This window comes from Pezoporus occidentalis, unplaced genomic scaffold (assembly GCF_034315485.1).
Source record: "Pezoporus occidentalis ecotype Australia unplaced genomic scaffold, CSIRO_AGI_Poc_V1 ctg9, whole genome shotgun sequence".
Lineage (NCBI taxonomy): Eukaryota > Metazoa > Chordata > Aves > Psittaciformes > Psittacidae > Pezoporus > Pezoporus occidentalis.
Genome location: NW_026916262.1, coordinates 7,612,409 through 7,626,499, shown reverse-complemented (window position 1 = coordinate 7,626,499; position 14,091 = coordinate 7,612,409). Strand labels below are relative to the sequence as shown.

The following is a 14,091-nucleotide window of genomic DNA, read 5'->3' as shown; positions in this document are numbered from 1 at the left end:
ATTTTTATTCTTTATTCACCCTACTGTTTGCTTCTGTCACCAAAGGCACTGTCAACAATCCTCATTAGGCTGTCCACAGAGTTATGCAAATACCTCTCCGAGTTCACAAGAACAGTGGTCAGGTACAGTGAGAAAGAGTTTAAGGTGTCTGACTATGATTTCAAAGTGCTTCTCTGCAGCTGTGCCAAAGACAGCATGGAACTGTCCACTAAAAAGAAAGGGTCAGCATGGCTGGACTGATCAGATACAGATGGTCTCTGGCCCCATACTGCAAGCCACTATGCTGTTGTCCTCTTTCTCTTAAGTGCATATTACTTATCATTCCTTGTCCTTGCATTATTTTCACTACATTGTTTATAACTCTTAACTATTTTAAATAACTGCAAATTTGACTAATGACCAAATCTCTTCCCCTTTTTATATATTCCTTACATACAGAACTTAAATAAAGAGAACTTTGAAGCACCCAGCTGCTAACCTTGTGTCATTATAGAAGCAGACAAAAGGCAATAGGCTAACATAAAAAAGAGTGTTAAATCAGTCTGAAGTGTCTAACCATGCATGGTTTTAGTTATTCTGATGGTAACACTTTGATGACTGCTATATTCTTTGCCTCTGAAAGACTATCTTTAACAGGAGAAGGCATGAAATCAAATAAAACCAGACAGTGGCTGATCAGGATGACCTAATTTAGCTGGGGGTTTTCCACTGGGTTTTAATGGGACCTGATTAGTTTCAGTCTTAATTAGTATTTTATCTCCAGAAAGCACCCATCCAAACCCATGATATCACAAATACCCAGTCTTGACAACTGGATGTCCTTGGTTAAAAAACACATATTCAAATGAAGGAAGAGGTTATCAGAAGGAGATTTTTTAGTATATGGTTTGTAGGATTAACCGTGAATAACGTCCTTGACTAAGACTGATAATATTTCTTTCGGAGTGAGGAGAGAGAATGCCACACTGCCCTCACCAAAGAAAGACATGGTACTGAGACTGGTGCAAGAGGAAAGCTACACATAAATTATTCATCAGGGCCACCACTGAAAGGAAATCAAGAAAAGGGTCTATAAGAATGGGGGAAAAAACAGCCACCACCAAGGCAGTAGGAGAGTCTGCCATCTTCTTATCCTGAAAGGAAAAATAAAAGCAGGCAAACAGATAACAGGGTTTAAATACATCAGCTGGTGCAAGAGAACACAAAACATGACCAGCTGCTTAGGTTATAGAAATTGATTGTTGCCAAGGGAAAGGTGAATGCCCTCTGCGCTGTTCTTTTTCCAAGAGAGGCATGCAAGGAAAAATTCTCTTGAAAAGGTAAGAGCCATGGTGATGTCTTTCTGCTGTTATATTTAAAGTTTATTTGAAGTAGCTCAGATAATTTAGTACACTATTTAGTACAATAAAACGAGTCATGATGGACAGCAATTGAAACCCTGTTTTTCCTTGAAAAATAGCTGTTTGTGTGATATAATAGCCTATGGGTTAAACTAGCAATCATGCTAGCCTAGAAGTACATGGATAACCTGTCCAATGTATAGGAGACTATGAAGTCAGTCAATACTGACCCTATATTGACCTAGAGGAATGTATAGGGAAAAAAAATAACAGAGAAACCCCTCTTCCAGCTCCTAACTCCAAACTCAGACTCTGTGAAACGAGGTGTGAACAAGCATCTCCTCTGTTCCAAGCTTCTGACAATAGGCACAAATGACTAAAAATAGATTTCCTCTGAACCTTCCTCTCATGTTCATTACACATTCTACTGTTCAGAAACCGGTTCTTACAGATGCTTAATGTCACTATATTCTGGCTGATTCTCAGGAGTAATTAAGACCTAGTTCTCCCTTAACTCTGGGTTTCTTGAAGGTAGAGGTGTCAACCATAGATGAGTAAGAAATTGAAGATGAAAAAGTATGCCCATTAAAGAGGTATGGGACACTGATTTGTAGTCTCTTGGGCTCCAGCTCTATTAGTCCAACTTAAATTGTGCTATTGGGGTTATTATTTAAGGATTAGCAGAGAAAAAGGTGTTTGTTTGTTGTATATATTTGTTTTAATACATCTAATTCCTTCCCTTTCCAAAACCTGTCCTATTTTTGAAAAGAAACAAATTTCATGAGAATAAAATGGCTCACAGAAATTAATATACAGCATTTTGTTTTGCCTTGAATGTATGAATTGCTTTCACTTACAGTTTAATTTGTTAGGAAAGGAGTCCTGATAGAGCCTTACTAGAGGAAAAACCACTCTTGCACTCACTTATTGCATTATTATATACCAATGTGAACACAAAATATCTCAAGAATGCTTTAGGGGGATACAAGCTTCATTAGAAAGATATTCCACTGCAATATGATAAAACATAAGGTAGCTATTCACTCTACCATGGCACAGATGAGGACTTTATTTTAAACCCATAGCAGATTGACTTTTTGCATGATGTTTTCTTTAAACTGCCTTGCTTAATCTAGCAATACATTAAAATACTCATCTGCCAGCTGTGCTGATTTCAGCTGTAGCAAACTGATGATTAGTATCCTCCTGACATTATTTTCTTCACATGGAATAAAAAATGAGTGTCACAGGATTACAGAAGAAGAAAAAATACAAAGTCCATTATATCTTGTCTTTTGGTTTTTAGCTTACCCTTGAATTATTTGCATAATTAACAGGTCTGCTACAATGAAGCAGATTTGCAAGCGTCTCTTGCGCAGTAATGTAAAAAGCCATGTTTGCCAAGTTGTTTTTTTTGAAAGCCACTAACATTTCAATCACACTAACGTGTAGAAATGCTCTCCACAGCCACCTAAAATGTCTGTATTTGGTGCAAAGTCTTGTGATGATCTGTGATGCACTGAAGGTCGAATCCATCCCACTGACTTCAGAAGGTGACTAGCATTTTCGACTATGTCAGTTCTTCATTCCCAGCCTCCAAGGTCATCTCAAGAACTCCCTATACCGGCTGAAGAGCTAGGCTGGCTATACTTTATGTTTAAAGATGCATTTTAACCTGACATACTGTCGACAAGTGCAAAGTATTCAGTCGGTCCACTAGGATTCTTTCTTTTCCTCTGATATAGATGACAGAGGCATCAAAAACATTGAACTAAATGCAAGCAAAAAAAAAAAATTTTCTGTATAATTTTTAAACATATACTGCATATAATTTTTGAGCCTAGGTACAAAATATAAATCTCATGCTTATGAGATTAGTCCAGTTAAGCTACAGCTTAGTTAACAAGCAGTTCAGACCAACAGGGTCTGTAAAGTGAAATGTCTGGTGAGGACCTGATGTCCTCCCTGCTCATATTGCATATTTTTTTTTTTACATCAGACTAGTTGTGCTCTGTTCGCACAGACTGACTGCCAGCTTGGCTAGAGTGTACCTTCCAGTTAAGTTCCACACAAACGGAATCCATTTCATGTGCTCTGACACTGCTTCACAGTTCAAACCAAAGCACAGTATGGGAGTACAGTTGAGACGTTCACTGAATTCAGTGGATGATCTACAGGTACCCTGTAAGTCTTGATCCCTCTCTCAAAGCTAGAACCTCCTGAAGTGCTGCTCTATGCATATTTCTGAAGCCTGGTCCTCAGCCATAGTAGATCGCCCTTTACACTGGACTGCCCTTTTACTCTTATCGCATCGGGTGGCACTACAAGAGAGCAAATTATTGTGGCACAGCCCATCAGGATTAGGTTTCTTCCAAATCAGATTACAGAACTGATTTTATCCTGACAGACATTTTTATCTTTCACTTCAGAATAGGTGGGTGAGCTTCATATATCTTATGATAAAAAATATTAATCCTAGGTGAGACCTAGAGGACAGATGAATTCCTGATGGCTTCTTTGACCCAGAGACGTTACAGGTTGAAGTCCTTCACTCCCTGCCACAGCTCCCTTTTACACAGATTTTGCTCAGTACAGTGAGAGGGCACATATATATTCATCATCACTGACTTTCAGCGGCTGACTGAAGGTATTTAGAGTGAGTGGAGTCTCCATGCTTATTTTGTCCTTGGCCGTTTTGCTGAGGCATCAGTGACTCTGACAGTAGTTTTGCAATCTGGGCATTTCTATGTTTGATTGTTGTCCATTGGATCTCTTCACATTTAATCAAAAAGCCATCAGGCAAGGGTGCTTTGTTTACTTTGCTCTTTCACCTAGGGGCAGATCCAAGTCAGTGACCTTGGAATGAAGGTCCCTTTATTTCAGCATCATGCTTCCCAAGAGATGCTACAACTTAGGCTGCTGAAATACCTAATGATACAATGTATCTAGGCAATCACAAATGAACTTTGTTTTAACAGCAAAGTGAGCTAGTCCGGCTTACCCACACAGACTTACTCTACTTTTAAAGACAGAAGTTGATCTTCACAGATCGCTGGAAATACTTCTCTTGGTGTTATCTTTTTCCTTTATCAAGTCCACCCCAAAGCTTTTCCAAATCCAGGCATGTGGAAAAAACTGATTTTTCATCTGTGATATTAAATAAGAGATAAAACCCCCATGGCTTAGAATAGGCTGTCATTTTTTTCTTTTAGATGTGATCACTCTAGCTCTGGGACTCTCCTCACTTTACTCCAAAGGAGGAATATCAAACATAACAGATGGATTCTTTTGTGTTTCATCAGACTGCAAGCTGGCAAACAGATTCAAATCTATTGGCACAGTCCCTACTTTTCCACCACTAATCTGGGGAAAATGTCACTGTCTTCTAGAGCAATCACAAAATCGCAAAAGAGAGTCTGTTTGTGACACTAAGGACAGGAGTGAGAATGGAGAAGCAGTCTACAAGTGCAAAAAAAGTCAGGTCTCAGTGAACATGCATACTTAGCTTCCAAAAACCTAAAAGTGAAAGAGAAGAGCTGTCTTTAGTCATTTGTACCTCTTAGAGGAGCAATAGGAAACCAGCCTCTCTCTGAAAAGTGAGATGAAAAAGTGAGAAACTATAAGGCAAGTGAAAGAATAATGTCACAAGCAACTGAGTATATGAAATATATTCTAGGCACATGACAAGGATATGAGTAATAAAAAGGGATAACTTAAAGGCTTAACTAATTGGTGTGACTCCTAGTGGAATATAGTATGTATACAAGGAAACACCTTAGGAGGGATGAAAAGTACCTGAGATGCAGTGGTAGAGGGTTTATTTATAAAGAGGGCTTTCTGAACTTCAGAAAAAAAAATTCAGTGGAAGAGTTTTAATGACTTTGGTTGAGATAGAAAGAAGGTAGTCTCTTCAGAGAAGAAGCAACTTCTCCACCTCTAAATCAATGACAGGCTGTTGGATATGGTTGTTTAGAGACAAATTCAAGGACAACCCAAGAGAAGTAGCCTGTTGGTGACTGGTGTCTGACTTTCCTTCCTGTATTTTGGAAAAAATTAGACTGTGGGGCCCAAAATGTTTTCTGCATGCGCAAGAGACAATCTTTTCTTTGGGAGGGGGATTATTAGAACAGCTACTGATTCTGACTGTAGTGGAAAATAATATGAGTTAAAGAGATGTTGGAAAAGGGAAAAAAAAGAAGTAACAAAAGGATGGCACTTTGAGAAAGCAAACATCAATGGAAACAATTTACTGATAAGGTCTTTTGAATGGATAATTTCAGGTTTTTTAAAGGTGTGAGTACTGGTGGGTACTGGAAACATTATGCCAAGTACACAACTGAAAGTCTCTCAAGGACAAGTCTAGTAGAAGTCATTTTGACTGTATTAGCAGCAATTTAATGAAGATGGAAAAACAAACTGCACATGAAAGGAAAGAAGGGCACATACTTAAGCCTGTAAAAGAACTGCTCAGATATGTAGCTTAAACTTAGCCAGGCTAAGGCTAAAATGAATTATAATTAACAAGGGCCATAACAAGCAACAAGAAAAGGTTCTACAAATACACTACACATTAAAGAAGTAAAGGATGTATTAAGAAGGAGATGAAATAATGAATGACTCAAGGAAGGCTGAGGTATCTAATGCTTTATTTCAATCTTCAAATAAATGTTAACTATGATCCAATATTTAATTAAATTAATTTTTTTAAGGAAATGGGCATATCTTCCTAAACATGGAAAAGGAAAGCAAAAAAGACAGAGATTTGCTATTTAGCTTAGACCAGTGAATTTCTATTAAGTATACTTAAGTGACTGCAGTCTCTGAATCACAGCACTTACCTTGTAAAATTGATGAAGAATTCCCTGAAGATAAAATGAGGGAATCACAATGTCATACTTCAAAAAGGAGAAAATATCTCTCTTGGGAAAGTACAAACCAGTCACCGCACTGTTCTTCCTCAAAAAATTCTGGGACAATTTACTAAAAATCCTTTATAAGGCACAAGAGAATAAGATGGTGATAAAAACCTGAAAATATGTATTTACCAGGAGCAAAACATGTCAAGTCAATCTAATTTCTTTCTTTGATTACTGGCCTGGCTGGCTAAGGGAAAAGTCACAGCTAAGGTATATTTGGACTTTAGTAAGGCTTTTTTAATTTCTATAATAAATTCTAATGTTCTAGTATGCAAACCAGAGAATTAACATCTAGATGAAATCACATTCAGGTGGGCTGAGAAAACTGTAAAGAACATGACCTATGGGGGAAGATTTAGGAAAATCAGATCAGTTTTGTCTAAGCAAGAATGTAAAAAAAAATTATTTTTTTATATATGGGCATATATATTAATGTATATATAAAAGCATGTATATGAAAGGTGAGACAAAAAAGCTTGAATATAAGAGATTGGAGCTTAATGTTAGAACAAATATTTTTCATTTTGAGAAAAAATGAAACACCATAAGGGACTGCCTGATTCCTTTGGGCATGTAATACTTCTGTTCAGAGAAAAAGTTTTCCTTCATTTATTTTGAATAAGTGATGACAGAAACATTTCAAAGATGTCCTGCTGCCTTCAAGCAATGTTTGCTTCATAGGACAACCAAAAGCTAAAACTTGCTAAGACTTTAGAGTTATACACCTGACACAGGACTTACACAGACAACTAATCTTTAAGCCCAAAATTTATGAGAAAAAGTTCCTTGTTCAACAGCTACCTACCCTTGAGCTCATATGGAGCTCCGTGTTTTGTCTGAAAACTACATATATATAGTTTTACTTTTATGATTGCTCAGAACTTCCCAGCCAGAGCTGCAAGGCATATAAGACCCTTTTAAGTCCCTGTGGGATACAGAATGCCTGAATATCCAGAAGGTACAGATTTCACCACACACCAAATGCACAATGAAGAAATTTCATTTTTTTAAAAAAAAAGCAACCAGACATCCTATACTTTGTACCATAGTCTGATGCTTTTGATACTTAACAAGTTATGTCCTTGAGGGAGCTCCTATTACCCTCCTCCAGAAGCTGCTCTAACCATCACGTTTGAGACTGACCTTAAACCAGGTTTGGTGCTCATGGAAAGTGAATAACCACTCACCTATATACATGTTGCTTCCAGAATAAACCTGGGGTCTGACTTATTTTGTAGAAAGTCTGTACTGCCCCATATCTTTTCTAGGAGGCACAGCTTTACAGTAAGCCTGTAGTACCTTTCACTGTGATCTTTTTGTTTAGGTGACAGAGTAAAGGTTGGCTTGGAGAGCCACTCCTGAGTTTCCGTCAGACTAAGTTTTCCCTTTACTTCATCACACAGCACAACCAGACCACAGAACGTAGGGTGTCCTAAGTTTTGTTAAGCCTTACAAGCATTTCTCAAGCTGATGGCATTCTTAATGACCGAACGCAGGATCTCGTGAGTGGAACTAACAGCATGTCAATACAGCGGTTTAGCATATGCATTGAGCTACTCTGCATGCACAATGTCTCTGTTTTTCTGTTGAGGAGGAAGAAATATTGAACAGGAGAATCCAGAAAGTAGTCAGTCAAAGAAAAGAGCATATTAGCTATATGCCTTCTTATTAATTTATCTATATGCCTACTTGATATTACTCGTTTCAGCATCAGCAGCTGTTTGAAGTATATAATACAGTCAAAGGTAAATATTCTCAGTTATTTAATATTTCTGAGACTTATTTTAAAATATTAGGAATTAAATCATTAGAAAACTAAAATTGAATGCATTGAATGTCTAACTTCTGAAATAATAATGCTAATCTCCCATTCAAGCAGTCTGTTCCCTTTATAAACCTCTGCATTCATGTAGGCCAATCTCCACTGCTCATTCATTTCAAATAGCAGCCACTTGAACTTTTCTTTCCAGTTTGGGGGTTTTGGTGTGGGGTGTTTTTTTTTGGTATTTTTGTTATGTTTTCTGGTTTTTGCTGGGAAACAGAATTCGCAATAAATATTTTGACGTCTTTGTTTCTTCTATTTATAAACACTCACCACATTTTCCTATATGCTTTCATTATTCAGAATTTTTTGTTGAATTATTTCTTCAGATAACTCTTCCTTACAGTTTTCCACTAGGATCCTGAAGTTACTGTAGAAAAAACAGAGTTGCTACCGCTGGAGATATTGAACAGATATCTTTTTGCATATCATCCACGCTGTTATATAAGGTTTTGTTTTGTAGAAACCTTGCAAAAATTACAGATAAACAATAGAAAAATTACATCTGATCACAATATGCCGGATACTTTTTTTTCTGATGACAGGTATTTGCCACTCACTTGAATGGTTTACAACAGATTTCTGATTTTGATATCATTTTCTAAAAGACAGCTGAGGTTTTGACTACACTGTCTGGTCATTCAAAAAGAGGGCAGAAATAAAGGAATAAAAATGAGGATAGAAAATATATCCTTTTAACCAGAGTTTTAGTGCCTTTTCAAAATATCATTATCCAAAAAATGTCTGAAGGGACAAATACATATGTGAAAGCCTGAAACTACCACAAACAGGAATTATATTCCTGCAATCAGCTGTATTAAAGACTTGGTGATGTTCTTCGCTCCTATGTTCAATTCCTGGTAAGGGACTAAGACTTCCTCTCCTTCTGTCTGTTTTTCTTATTGCTTCTCCCTCTTTTCAACTTACCATCCCCTTGCTTCAAACGTTTTTTCTGGCGCAGGGCTCCACTATCTGCAGCAACAGTTGAAGATGGCAGTGCTGGTCATCATGGCTCACCTATGGACTGGTCTACATTAGCAAGAGCTTGAGCTCCGGCTTTGAGGTAATCATGTGCATCTTCTCTTTCAATCATGTGCATCTTTCTTTCAAAGGCTAAATAAACTGAAGGCACCAGTGATACAATGAAATGACTCTTCTCCTAGTGTTGGTTCATTTTCCTTTATATCCTCCTTGGAAACACAAAGGAAAAGATTAGCCTAGTAGCTTCAATTCAATAGAGTTAAAAGACTCTGAAGGACTTTCTTTTGCCACACAATTCTCTTTCTTAAGAATTAACCCTGCTTACTTTAGGGAATACATACACTACATCAACAATCCAACTTACGACTATTGAAATAAGCAGATATGTCCTTCTAACTATATTTATCAGTTTATCTACTCATTGCCATGTCAGGGCAGCATATATTACATTTATAGATGCAAAAGTTCCACTAATGTTTTCTCCACTCCAGGAAGCTTCCATTGTATGCATCTCACGTTGTCTCTAGATAATAATATTATTGTTAGCACTAGGGACTTTACTAGCTTGTGACAGGTTATTCCTTTGAAGAGGTTCTATTCAGACTAGCACATCTTTACCATTACTCAGTGACATACAACACATGGAACAGCAGATGCCATAGCCTGGTTGCCAGAGTAGTGCTTGTCTTTCTATTTTTCTGTATTTGTAGTGAGACATTAAAAACATAATGAAGAAAAATGAAATGCACTTTTTCACTTACTTACAAGATAATTGAGGTAATTCCATGAAAGACAAAGAAAATAACTTCTTTAACAAAATATATCTCATTGTAAAAAAAATAATATAAAAGCAATATTTTCAGTGATACAAGTAATAAAAGCTTAAAAAATAATGGAGCTTGAATATGTGTTTTATGCATTTATACATTTTCATTGCTGACATTCTTTCTCTTTATTACTGTCTTATTGAAAAGTCCAGCTGTACTCTTATATTAACGAAAATGTGGTTTTACCCAGTCAGGCTCAGACTTGAGCCTAAGAGGTCTTTACTGAAGTTTATTTTATATTCTTTATAACCTGCCTTCTTTCTTTGTGCTCTAAAACTTGCACTGAAAGACTTATTCAGTCAATCAACAAGCAAGTACTCAGAACACATTTACATATAGTGATACAGTGAATGGTCACGGACCATGAACGTTCACTCTCAGGTTAGTGATTTCAGCTTAACATGGGAACTTGTCTGTGAAATAACTTAATAATGACCAATCTTTTTCAGGTAGAAAGCTGCTCTGTATTGAACACTGCAGTGTAACCATCCCCCACCTATCCACTTGAAGCATAAAAAGTGTGGAAAAAGAAAACAAGCACGAGTTTTGAGGAACCTCAAGTTGTTAAAAACCTTCACTTTATTGTACATCACATAGTGTTTCTCTTATTTGTACACGGACTCCTTCTAGATTTTTAACATTTTTTTGGCTTAATCATTTTTGCCTTCAACTGGTTGGAGTGTAATTCTTATGGCCCATAGCATCTTCACCCTTTTATCTGTTTCATGATGCCTGACACTGCTGATGTCCAACATTATAAAATGTGCTGATGTTATCTAAATCTACAGTCCTTTGATAGAGGCCTCCAGCCATAATCTTGGCAAATCCCATATTTAACCATATATACCTACGGTTACTACCTTACTAAATTAGGCTCTTAAAAAATTAACTTAGGCTGCAGTTTGCATTTGAGCTGCCGACTGTGGATGCCACACCAAAATCAGGAATGCAAGTCCAGGTTCAGCACACAATCAAAACTTCCAGTGGGGCAAATTTTGACAGCTTTAATCTTGTTGATTAGAGTATTAGTCTTCAGATAGTACCAGGAATAACAAAACAGTGAGCACGGGCATGCATAACATAATATGGATATGAGAATTTAGAAGTAACTGTAGCTATACATGGCTGCTGGTGTAATTCCAGTAACCTGTATATTTGAAAAATCCTGAATTATGGGATTCTTTATCAGTTTGGAATGTATATTGCATTTGGCAGGTATTAAATATGTGTTTTGCTAAGCATATGAACACTAACATTCCTGGAATTTTCATAGCATATAAATATGTTTATAAGTTTTATTTATTAACACAATTCTCGAGAATGAGTTTAACCTAAAATGTGTCTAATAAGATTGAAATTATATTTGAGGAGATTGTTCCCCGACTGTGGCTACTTCAGTGGTACAAAAGACATTTGCTTCTTTTAGAGTGATTTCCAATATCTTGCAAAATAGAGCTTCTAAGTACAAATATGAATAAAGGTAGCAGCTGTTCAACATCTTGAAAGCAAGTTTTATTAGGCAAAACATTAGAAATAATTTCTGACACAGTGAAAATTAAGGAGTCAATAAAAGTTTCATTTTGTAGACAATCAATATTTTTGGTCTAGAGAACTACTTTAAGTATCTGAAATCTAATTCTGCATCTTTCAAGGACTGACAATGCAATAACTCTCCAACAGCACCCCTATTCAAGCACCACAAGCCTGAAGTGGGATACCAGGACCTACTAAAATGAAGGTGCAATTTGGAGAGGTGGAACAGCTTGATGGTAAAAAACCCAAATAATTTCCTTGTGGTTTTGTACACGTATGAGTGATGTAGTTTGGCCTCCACACTGTACCCGAGGGCCAGTGGCCAGGCTATAATGAACATGGCTACACTGTGAAACAGAACAAGTAGAAAGATGTTGATGCAAATTTCCCAAACCTAAAGACAGGGAATTGTGTGGGAATATCTCTATTAATTTCAATTGAACTTGGTTCTGTCCAAAATTTGGTCCAATGCTGGGAAAAAAAAAAAAAAAAAATCAGATGTGACTGTTCATATAGTTTAACAGGAGACAAACATGCTTTACAGGTAGTATGTAATGACAAACAGAATACATGGCCACCACTGCCTGTACAGAATGCAAATATATCTTATCAAAACCATGGTATATGTTCTTCTGCTTTGCTGAGTACCTAAATGTCATTATCTCATCACGCTTTGAAGTGCTGTTGATATGACCAAGTTATAAATGGTTGTGTTATGAAACAGTGACAGCCACTAAATCAGTGTATATGTTCAGTTATTTATTTTTATATTTGTATCTTGCTTCCCTTTTTTGCAAGCATTCTAGAACCATGTTGTGTTTTGGTTTGTTTTTTTAAAAAAACTTTCAGGTCTGGCAAAACCTTTTAGAAACTGATTGAATTCTAGTTTGAAATTCTTTTTAGGTGCTGTTGGAACAAGGCACATTGATATTTACATTTAGACCAGTTATTTTAGCATACATTCCCTTTTAAGCACACAGACTCACCAAAAGAACCTTTCAAACTGAGTATTTTGCAAATGACTCTGCTAAGATTAATAGTCACCCATGTAGTCATATTTTCAATCATGATACTCACACACTAACTTTACATGGATCTGCGCGCTATTTAAGTCCTGAAGTTACCTAGCAGTCAATGACTTTCAGCATTTCTTTCAAGCATACGCATACACATATATGCATGCATGTGGTCTTAAAGAAATATAAGACCCTATGTCTTACACTGTACCTCAGATATGTTGAACAGCCAGGAGAGAAAACCTATGGCTCTGTTGGGAAAGGCTTTTGTATTAACATTTTCACAGAACAGAGGAAGGTCTTTGTACATTAAGCACGTCAAAAGTAAAATAAGAAGACTGCACTGTAACAAAACCATACAGCAATTCTGGCTGTATTCATGAGCCAGCACTAGGTCGTGTGCTAACCAATGCACAAAATGAAAAATGACATTGCTCCAAAAAGCTAACAAAAAAAATCAGAAAATATACTTTTAGTAGACTCTAAGATGGAGAAAATGTGATACAGTATGATCACACACTATAAAAGTAGGATATTATGTGTATGTATGCTTAATACATAAAAAAACAGTCTTTGAATTGCTACAAAAAAGATTAAAACAAAGCTCTCTGCACTAAAATAGAAAGAGAGTAATTTTTTATATTAATTTCTCAGTGCAACAACACACTTGCAGACTCTTCTTCAAGCTGAATATGTTTTAATGATAGTAATATTTACCCATCAAATCCTACAGGCACATTGACAAAAAACTCAACTGATTATAGTGCGGAGCCTTCCAAGAATGGTCTGGAATTATTCCAGCTGTCTCCCATTATTTTGCTAGCACTTTTCAAATTTCATGTAATAAACTAAATTTTGAAACAATATAACACCAGTTTATTTGATTTTCTGCACTTGTCTCTTGGCAAAGAAAAATTAAAACGAACCAGTATTGATAAAGATGGCATGTATAGATAGGTGATTACAAAGCAGCACATCAATCTCATTCCATCACGACAAAGTAATATACATGGTGGGCACAACTGCAACCAATGAATAAAATATTTAATTTGGACACCATGAAAAATGAGATGAAAGTGAAGATGGCAGCAATTTTGCACAAATAAATGAATGCACTTCAATAAATGTTCTTAAGGAATTTTATTTTGTAGTGGGAAAAAAAATGCTGTAGAATTTATTATTGAAAGAATCAAATTTTTTATATGCAGAAGGAGAAGAGAAAGCAGAAGCTAAACAGGCCCTATTCCCACTAGAAAACAAGAAATCGAATCAATATCTAGGGCAAGATATTCAGTAGCTGTAAATCAACAGTTTCCATTGGCTTAATAGAAAGACATTGATTTACTGTACCTGAGGATTTGGTCCCTAGTATTTTGCTGTTAGTAGGAAGTTCTTCAAAGTTAAGAAATATTTAAGAGAAAGGTTCATCTTGTAACACAGCATGCATCTACAAACCAGGGATGTCAAGTAGATACTAAGTAATCATCCACTCATGAGAAAATTCTTCACAGTGATAGCAATTTACTCTAGGCAATGTAGTCTATAAACAAAAGATAAGGATTATCTGGAGAGCTCAAGCAGTCACATAAAAGCATCTTCCCAAAATTAGACAAAAGATCTTTAATGCAAACAGCACAAAAGGTGCAAACCTACGTT

General features: G+C 36.4%; 1 long non-coding RNA gene across 1 annotated transcript in view; it reads left to right on the top strand.

The window, feature by feature from the left end:
* The window catches only part of LOC134156791 (uncharacterized), a 31,342-nt gene extending 19,435 nt beyond the window's left edge, over positions 1-11,907 (top strand). The window contains exons 2-3 of the long non-coding RNA XR_009962065.1: positions 9,040-9,141; positions 11,539-11,907. This is a non-coding gene — a long non-coding RNA (uncharacterized LOC134156791). The remainder of the gene's footprint in view (positions 1-9,039; positions 9,142-11,538) is intronic.
* The last annotated feature ends 2,184 nt before the right edge of the window (positions 11,908-14,091 follow it).